Here is a 10,656-nt window from a genome sequence, read left to right as displayed (position 1 = left end):
ACCCTGCCAAACCCGGGGAAAAGTATTATAGAGAGCCTTAGCACTTCTCATAATCCTTGTAATAGTTTATTCAAGTTGTATTCGTATCCCCCGACGTAGCACTGGAACTGGTGCTCGCATTTATTTCTGGATTTATTTCAGGATTTTCTGCGATGCGCATTCAGTGGAAGGAGATGTTCCTGTCGACGACGAGGCGCCTATGATAACTTCGTAAATCTCAAGATGATATGTCGGCTCAGTCTTTCGGAGACACTCATAGGGGTAGGGTGTGCGTGTGTGCTTTCATAGGGATGAGTGTATGCGCGTGTATATGAGCGCTTGTGTCTGTACTGATGTTCAAACAAAAAAAACATTTTCTTTGCCTTGTTTTCGCCTTAAAACAAGTGTAAATTGTTGGCCGCTCGGCTTATATCAGTGTAAACCAAGTGTATTTTTTGCCTGGATTATCATTTGACTGCATCGCTCCGGGAAAAGTATTCTACATGGCATTAGTACTTATTTTGACCCTCGTAGTAGTTTATTTCGGTCGTACTCTTATCCCTGGACGTAGCACTAGGGAACCCGTGGCTGGAGAGAATCTCGTGACTGCTTGTCTGAAATAACTATCCTTACTAAATCATTTTTTTTGATGTACTAGTAAGCATGCACGTGCAATGCACATCTAAAACGTTGATGAAGTGAGTTCACATATTATAAAGTTAAAATAATTCTTGCAAGAAAATATAAATGCAATGGATAAAAATAGCATGTCACCCAAATTGTATTTTGAAAAGTGAGGCACAACCAAATGAAGAATCAAGTTTCTTGTCTCGATCACCGAGCTTTTTTGAACAAACTCATTTTCGAGATGAATTTATACATGATCAACATGTTAGTTCTGGGCACATGCAAGCAAAAAATTTGAAGTTATGCAACACTGCTTAACTTTACCAATGACTATTCAATACTTGATCATTTTCTCCTCTGTACAAGTATGGTATTTTCTCAAGTGCGCATGGTAATCTGACTTGGAAGTATAGATGTAGCAATATCAAATAAAATTGACTGGTTAGGCAGTTAGTGTAGTCTTTACTTCTAGTGTATCCAGGAAAAAGAAAATGCACAATTGCTCTGCTAAGGGTGCCTGCCTACTTCTCGAGTCTTCTTTTTCTTATACAAAAGCCAATTTTCCATCTAAGCATATATATAATTTGTCAGCACGTGACAAAGAGAGGTTAAATGGATTTTTGTTTTATGGACCAGCATTTTGTACTAATTCAGATCAACATAAAATAGCCTCCTATTATGTATAATAGGAAATAGAAGATTATCTGTGACTACAACGACTTCGGAAAAAATTGAAGATGCTTTACAATAATGTACTGAAATGTAGAAGAGTTAAAATATAAAATTAGATATAAGTTTAAAATGGGACTGAGTGTATTCCATATGATATAGAACAACAGTTATGCCTAAATTGCAGTTATTTGTGCAACCTCTGGTGTTCATACAATGATGTTTCACATATTATGGCTAGAAACTATCACCTTCCATAGTTGGTGTGTATCTTAGTTGGGTGACAGCAGATTTTCTGGTGGTCATTTCCGAATCTTGTAATCCTTTCAGAAAGAATGCATTATACGTATGAGCGGTTTATTGGTGCATCATAATGAGCGGACTAGAAAAAATGGACTTACCTGGCAATATGTCTGCTTATGTATTAGATGAAGTTTCCTCTCCATTGTGAAGTGCAGACGTAGCTTACTTATGATTTTGGGCTTCATGACTCCTTTTTAATATCTCATCTCTGTTTAATGCATATCTTTCCTTTGTCTCTTTAGTTATTTTGGAGCTGTCCTTTCTCATGCAGCCAAACATCTTTAGTATTTTCATCCATGATGTAGGCAAGAGTTGGTGATATATTTACCTGAATTGGCGTTGTTTGTTAGGTCCTAAAATCACGTCGGTAACCCCTTACTTTGAGAGGATGTCATATGCAACAATTAACGCAAACCAAAAACTTTCTGGGACATTAATGAATACAAAAGCGGTGCTAAGATGCTTTATAATTTACATCATCCGCCTACATGAATCTTCTCCTAGCATGTTATCGGTTTGTGAGAACAATCAGACCCAAAAAACAATGCAACATCAATGGCTCAATTTAGATTTACAAAGGGCAAAGGTTTCGGTAATCATCAGGGAATATCTGTTTCACACTCAATTGAAAACCAATTGGCATTCATTCACTATCCGCCGACGCGCCCGGGTGCATCCGCGGACGTTTAGAGGCCCGGATTAGCTAGGTCCGGCGGTAGATGCTCTAACAACATGCACTTATCGTCAATTATTTGAAATGACTTTTTTTATGGTATTTGAAATACATTTTGATTCGTCTAACGGCTGGATCGTATCTTTCTATCCTTCCGAATCATCTGAATATTATGTTTAGATGTTAATGGTTACTAGAAGAACGTCCGTGCGTTGCAACGGGGCCACATTAACTTTAAGAGTTCAATATTAATCATGTTAATAATACATTTAATATTCTCATACATATCAAGTGACACTGGCGACCTTTTTTGTCAATTTAGCAACGGGCTCAGTTGCAACGGGCTCTTTATACATATCAGACAACTCGCTACTACTTAAACTACAACTATGGCTACCAATATTTTTTTGTCAATTTAGCTCAGCAATAGTGCCTGGCTTAATAGACTGCTTTGCATTCACCCCCTCAAAAGACAGAGAGAACCAACTCAACATGTCAGAAAATTAACAGAAATTTCATTTGTATGGCATGAACATATAGCAGGAGCACCAACACATAGATCAGCAGAGAGCAGAGCACAACATGCACACATTCGAGCCATCTATATCATACACACACAGCAACGCACACACGCATCACGCTGGCATACACATACAGAAAAGCAGACACACACGCATCATGCGCATTGGCCGGTGCGACGCACGCAGAGCAAGTACGTACGCACGGAGAGCAAGCTAGTAAGCACGCACGCACGCGTCCAACCCCGCCGCTGCATGCGCTGGCAGAAGGTGAGGCAGCAAGGGAGACTGCACATTGAAGCTGTCCATGCAAGGCTGGAGGTGCTGGGCCGGCGACGGCGGTGTCGGGACGGCACTTGATTCGTTCCCGGTGGCATGGAGCTTGGGGCGGCAACGCGGCGATAGCTAGTGCTCGGGGATGGGGGTTTGGGGCGGGGGCAGTCGACCCGATGGCTGGCAAAGTTAACGGGCTCGGGCGGCTGGAAATTTGGCTAGTGGCGGCGGCACAACGCGAGGATGGGACAGGCGGAAAACCTAGCGGGCGTTCAACTACCAATACCCACGCTTTTTTTTTAGGGGAATTGCTTGGGACGACGACTTAGCGAGCGGATCCCCTTAAAAAAGACATAGCGAGCAGATTCCCTTAAAATTGGTAGGAATGGATACGATTGATGACGTTGATAAATAGTGGTGAATGTTGCCTAATTTATTATCATCATGCATGGAAACGAATCATCAAGAAAAAGAATACTTCCTATTACTACACTCATAGGAAGCTTCCTAATCTCTGCTACCAAACAATTTTTGCCCAAACAAGGAAGGAAAGTTATGGACGTGATTCGGAAGGAAACAAACGTTATGAAGATTAATTAATTTAGATTTGATCTTTAGAGATTGATTGTGATTGATTCTTTTACATAAAGACATTACTAAATAATTTGCGTCAGTATGGAAAGTTCTGATCCGTTCAGTTTTTTTCGTTGTGTGAGAGGGTGAAGTGAAAATAAACCGATGAAGTGGGGGAGGCGACAAAAAAAATCTACGACGGTTAACCTATGAAAAAAACCCGGACGAAAGTGGTGGGACGAAAAAAACCCTGGAAGCGAGACTACCTACTGTTCCATTAGAAGTAGAGACTCTGGTTTTGGACACATCTACGAACACAGAAGGTGATGTTTCCTGCTGATCAGACATATAAAGAATTGCCAGCACGTGTGTACAAGGCGACGCGCATGGGGCATGGCAAGTTTCGATTGACTTATCATTTGGTTGAAATAAGCTTCAGCACAGATGATCTCATTTTGATTTTCCGATTATTTCTACCTCCTTTGCTTGAAATAAGTATCCTCACGACTGATCTCTTTTGGATGTATGTACGTGAAATCAACTCAATGCAGGTTACGGATACACCCAAACACGTTCACGGCTGGCCACGGGATACCCAATAATATCTTTTTATGGAAACTGTTCGCACATGAAAATGTGTGCCTCCAGGTGTCGAGGCCAAGAGTGCAATACGCAAGATACGTCGATGAGATCTCTTGAAGATACGGAACCCCACGCTTATAAGAGTATCTTTAGTAGACCCTGCATCCCGCCGACCCGCAAAGGGCGTTTGCAGTTCACGGAAAGACGGGTTTGCAGGCCAGCGCGAACTGCCGCAGAGGCAGACCCCGCAAAACCAACCAGTAAAATGGTATCTTCCGTGAATATCCTCTTTTATCTCGAAGGGCCAATGGCCGTACTTTATTAGATTGAGGGAAAAGAGTACAGCAAGGAAACAGCCTAGGAGAACTAGAGCTGAAACCCAAAAAGAACTCAGGCTCGTGAACGCAAGGGGAGTCACAGAGCACTACAATCAGTCCGTTACAAGAATTATATCTAGGCTGCCAGATCGCTGATGCATCCCGCAGCCCTCCACATGCTGATATCTTCTTTGGTCAGGTCCAAGACTCTCTCCACTGGGCTGGCGACATTGTCGAATATCCTCGCATTTCTTTCCTTCCAGACCCTCCAGTGCAATAAGATTGCCATCGTGTCAAAATTCCGCCTCATTTGTTTGGGGATATCCGCCCTAGCAATCAGCCACCAATCTTCCGTTGTGCTGAAGCTGTTGTCTGGAATTTGAAAATCAGCTCCTGTCCATGCCTTGAAGCGCGTCCAGACCTGCTTGGTAAAGTTGCAGTGCACAAACAAATGAGTACAGGTTTCTGGTTCAGAGAGGCACAAGGGGCAAACACCATTGGAGGGCCAATTCCTGCGCTCCAAGTTATCAGCCGTCAGGCATCTCCTGTGAACTGCCAGCCACATGAAGAATTTGCAGCGAGGTGGCGCTTTTGATTTCCAAATTGGCTTGTGGCAGGCAAACCGCGTGTTGCCTAGAAAGAACATCTGATATGCACTGTTGACAGAGAACTGATTATCCTTCGCCAGCTTCCAGATTGGCTCGTCCCTCGTTCCCGCTACGAGAGTAGTGGCCCGCACAATGTCCCAGACTTTGAGGTATTGGGCCATGGCGATAAGCGAGACCCCGCCTGATATGTCTCTGATCCAAGCACGGCTTTGCAAGGCTTCCCTGACTGAACGTCCTTTGTCCTTGACGAACGAGAATAGTGCTGGTGCCATGGTCGCGATTGAACGCCCATCCGGAAGCCAGTTGTCCGTCCAGAACTTAGCGGACTCACCGTCGCCCAATCTAATGTGACAGGCCGCACTGAACATCGCCTGCACCTCCCTTTCCGTGGTGTCAGGAAGTAATTTCCACGGCCTCTCTTCAGTGTCCCACTTTAGCCAGGGCCATTTGCATCGCAGGGCCAACCCAAACCACCTAAGATTAATAATGCCGAGCCCACCAAACTCCATCAGCAAACATACTCTTGACCATGGCAGCAGGCAATGACCTCCGTTGATCTCCTCTTCTCCCTTCCATATGAACCCCCTGCAGCGCCGGTTGATGATATTGATAGCCCACGCTGGCATTGGGCCCTCTTTTACGGGTCGGCTTTGCGGGGTCTGGTCTTGCACCGCTCCCCCCAACCTGCGAATATCCTCTTTGAACCTATGAGCTCGAGTTGGCCTCGAGGTGTCTATGCAACCTTCTTTTTTGACTCTTGCTTTGGTTCTATAGGTTGTCTATGATCTTGGATTGAGATGACTCGAAAAAAAGTTTGTTTCGACGAAGCACATAACTTTCATGTTGAATCCTTTTCCATTTTGAAGTCATTTTGAGGGTGATTCCGTGTAAGTCAGAATTCTATGCCAATCACAATTCTTAACTTTTTGTCTAAGTTTCAGTTCAAGCTATCCTCATATTATTCATTCCAACCTTTTCAAAGAGGGTTATCCAACGGTTGTCTAAAAAATTTGCAGGGGCATGCAGGTACGGGACCACACTGCTGCACGACCACATGATTGTTACATGATCCGCAAACTCGTGAGATTCCCGACATGCTTTAGTTTTTATTTTATGAAACTTGGTAATTTCATTGTCTATTCCTTCTAAGGTTTAGCAGGTGAAACTTAGCAAAGTTTTAAAACCTCATCAAAATGTTTTCAAAATGAGTCTTATTTTCAAAGCCCTCTTCACAATAAACACGAATGTGCCAATGAAACTTAATTTGGATTTTGGGTTCAAAAGATACAAAAATATATATATGCGAAAGCCAAAAGAAAAATGGGGTCAGTGCCCGTGCCCCTGCGTGCCACAAATCCCCTCACATGATTGACTCAAGTTTTCAATTTGATTTCGTCTTCCTATAGGCTCAAACTATTCTATAAGATCTTTCCTATTTTGTTCCTCGACACTGGTCAACTTCAGCAGATTCATATCCGCGGCAGTTACATGCACGTAACTAATTCTTTTTATATCTCCTGATTAATCGGCGCATGCAGTTTGCATTCATGCAAACAAGGAGGCTTACTTGGTTATTTTATTTCTTCCTGATTAAGTTATTGGGTTGATCCTTCATTATTTCTATCTATCGCAAGACCATTTGGTGTACCGTGGTATGGAGGCATCAAGGATCACCTTGCGCCGTGATCTGGCAAATCAGTAACCAGGGGCGGATCTAGGGGGTGCCGTGGGTGCCATGGCACCCCCTATAAAAATGAAAAATAGTTTAACATGGTACATTTAATTTTTTGTTGAACTATTTGTTGAATTTACTATGACGTTTAGGCACAATCGTACTACTTTTGCGTATTTTTTCTAAAACTTTTAACCATGTATTGATGTTTGGCACCCGGGCCCCAGTAATTAGACCCTAGGTCTGTCATTGTCGGTAATGAGTACCGGCACACGCACATGGAGTCTTAGAGCATCTCCAGCCGTTGGCACCCCAAGAACACCACCGAACCAAAAAAATTGGTGTCTTGAGAGTCATCCGGCGAAATTCGGCGAAATAAAAAGGGCATCTTCCCAGTCACACCCCACCCTAAACAAAAGTTTATGAGAAGAATGATTAAGTGGGCCAAGAAAAAGGACATGTGGTGAGACACGATCCGCCGAAACTTTCGCCGGCGCCCCCAAGAGCCCCCCAGCGCGCCAGGTTTCGCCTGGGTTTGTTGGTGCTATTTTGACGTCCTGGGGGGTGCTGGGGGCGTGGCTGGGCCGTTTAATGCGAAAAGTGTCGTCCGAACCTAAAACCAAGCCGAGGGCCGGGGGGGGGGGGGGGGGTGGGCTGGAGATGCTCTCACATGGCAACTTTGTCTAAAATAAAATATCCTCACAATTGATCTTATTTTTATTGTCCAATCAGCATACTTCCTTTGCTTGAAATAGCTATCACAGCTGATCTCTTCTGGATCTATGCACATGAAATCAACTGAAACGGAGGTTACGGCTACACCCAAACGCGTGCACACATGCCTGCAGATTAACCTATCCTTTTTTTTTTAATGAATCGATCCGCGGCGGCGCGCTGTCGTAGGAGCAATGGTTGGTTAGTCCAGTCGATTGCATGCAGAGCCGTGCATGTTAGCTCAAGCCACCGATACCCCTCTGTCCTTGAAAAAAGTGATATTTTCAATTTTGTTGGAAAGTCAAACTTTTTATATTTAATCATATTTATATAATAATACACCAATATTTACGCCATTAAATTAGTAGTATTAGATTCATGATCAAATATATTTTCATCATATACTTATTTTGTTTCACAAACATTGATATATCTTTACACAAATTCGGTCAAACTTTAAGATAATTTGACCGAGTGCGGCTAATCTGCATCCGGGCTCAGCTGCACCCACGATTAGAAAAAAATTCAAAAAAAATACTAGAAAAATTTAAAAAATTCCAATTTTTTTGTGGTGGTAGATAATTTTATGCGTGAGGTGCGCCCCAAAATTCAACTCATTTGAGCATCTAAGCAGCTCTCGGCAAAAAAGACAAAATCAGGGTCTGTAAAAATGTTTACTGTTCACGCACTGTTTTGACCTGATTTGTCTTTTTTGCCGGGAGCTACTCAGATGTCCAAATAAGTTGAATTTTGGGGCGCACCTCACGCGTCAAATTATCTACCACCACAAAAAAAATTGGAATTTTTTGAAATTTTCTAGTATTGTTTTTGAATTTTTTGCTGAGCAGATGAGCCCGGGCTCCAGGATGAATTATCGAATTTGACCCTTCAACAAAGTTGAAAGTATACTCTTTTAAGGAAGGAAATAGTACTATCAATTATTAATAAAGTTATATAATGAATATATTTTGGAAAAAAGACACCCAAAGAACTTCTTAGATGTGATGATCATTAAGAAAAATAATAGCCAGCATAGTGGGAAAACAACCGGATCAAAATGACCAGCAAAAAATACGTTAAAAATCTACCTGCAGTTGGGTACAATAAGTTTAAGTTTCAATGTTGGAACTTATGGTTTTTGCATCTAAAACTGCCGAGTTTCAACCAGTTTCAAAGATATAATTTTAATCTTTTTTTTTGTCGGTTGTAGATACAAAAAAATTTGATTTTTATCAGTCGCTCGTACTAAGTTTCAACACCGAAACTTTTAAAAGTCGTCAAAATATATTCAAAATGAATTTTATTTAAAAGCGCTGGTCATGAGAAGCACGAATATGAAAACAGAACTTAATTTGAAATTTCCTTTAAAAGATATAAATGTTTTGAAGATCAAAGCCAAAATAAAAGGCGGACATTAGGGACATGTGTACCCCGCACTTGTGGAGTAATGCTACACGTACAAACGAGTTACAAGGTTTTACAAATAAAGTTAATTTGATTGGTCAATAGATGGGGAGGCGGTCCACCCCCCTGAAAATCAGTGGGGGGGGGGGCAAGTTTGTGATTGGTTAATAGATGAAAAAAATCCTAGTCAGCGTGTAATTGTGTGTAACTCTTTGTATGTTTACCATTACTGCGCACTTGTGTACCCCAAATTCTCGCTCCATGTTGGCGATGGTGGATTTTATGGCATGACACTTTGATGCAGAAGGCGAGCACCGTGTCAAACAAGCTTCTAAGCTCCACGTCGCAGAAACCAAGCTGATGGAGCAGGTGACTTCTGTGCCTAAATAAGTAGAGAATGTTAGGTGTACAGAATTCCCTAGCCGTTCACACCTATTTGGCAAGAAGAGGAACGCACCTTATTTCTAAGAAGAAAAAAAAGAGGATATAACTCCCGGCTTGTTCATCCTTGTGATGCATAGTCATATTAGTTAAAAGGTACCAGCAGCATCATACAGTATAACATAAATATGAAAATATGCCTATACATAGTCTATTATGGGACGACCATCCAAACTGCTTGAATGTATCATACGCTGCCGTCTCTTTTGAGTTGCACCCAGGCGACATATGCACATGCATTCCCATATGCTGAAGTAAGGATTAAGTGTGGATTCATCTTCTAATGTTTTTGGCTCTAAACTTGGCCAAACTTAAAAAAATTTGATTGCTCAAAAACTTATACACCTTATATTTTTAAAACTGATGGTGTATTTCGTTTGGTGAGTGGGAACATCATGGAGTGTTTTTTTATTTATAATGTGAAGTTTTGGTAAGCTTTACCCGGTGTGATTATGTGTTATCTGATAATCAACCCATACTTATATGAGAAAAATTTCTACGTCAATGACAACATGTACTATAGTGGTGCTACAGTATCACACATTGGTGTTTATTTTTTCAGGTGATGAGAGGATATGCTAATTGATATGTTTTTATAGGCCGGTTGTTGTCGATTGGTTTAAAAAATCATTTATTCAGTCAAAATCGTGAATAAAATCTAAAATTAAATACCTCAATCGAGTGAGGGAGCACCAAAATTAGGGATCATTGTGAATTAAAAGAATTGAACAAGAGAGCTCCTTGAGAAAAAAATATTGTTGGCCCGGTCAAAATTGGGTGACCCAATTCCAAATGTGAGACCTTACAAATTAGGAAGTATAGTGTATTTCTGTGTTGGTGACTGCATGCACTAGATTGGTGCTAGAGTATCACATATTGTTGTTTTTTCTTGATAGTGAGAGGGTGTGCTGAATTGATATGTTTTATAGGCCAGTTGTTGTCGATTGGTTTAAAAACGTTGATTCGAATGGGAGGGCTTTAAAATTAAATACCTCAATCGAATGGGAGGGCTTTAAAATTAGGGAGCACAATGAATTAAAAGAATTGAACGAGGGAGCTCCTTGACAAAAGAATTGTTGACCTAGTCAAAATTGTGTGCCCCAATTCCAAATCTGAGACCTCAATTAATGGCGAGGCCTTAAAAATTAGGGAGCATGGTGATAGACTAGAAAGGTTGGGCGCGCTTTGCTGCGATGTTGGTGTTATTGGATTATCATAACTTTTACTCACTATGTTTCAAAATATATGATGTATTAGTTTTTTTAAAATAGTCAAACCTCTTTGAGTTTGATCGAGTTTGTAG

Source organism: Triticum aestivum, chromosome 5B, assembly GCF_018294505.1.
Source record: "Triticum aestivum cultivar Chinese Spring chromosome 5B, IWGSC CS RefSeq v2.1, whole genome shotgun sequence".
Taxonomy (NCBI): Eukaryota; Viridiplantae; Streptophyta; class Magnoliopsida; order Poales; family Poaceae; genus Triticum; species Triticum aestivum.
Note: the sequence above shows the minus strand (reverse complement) of the source record.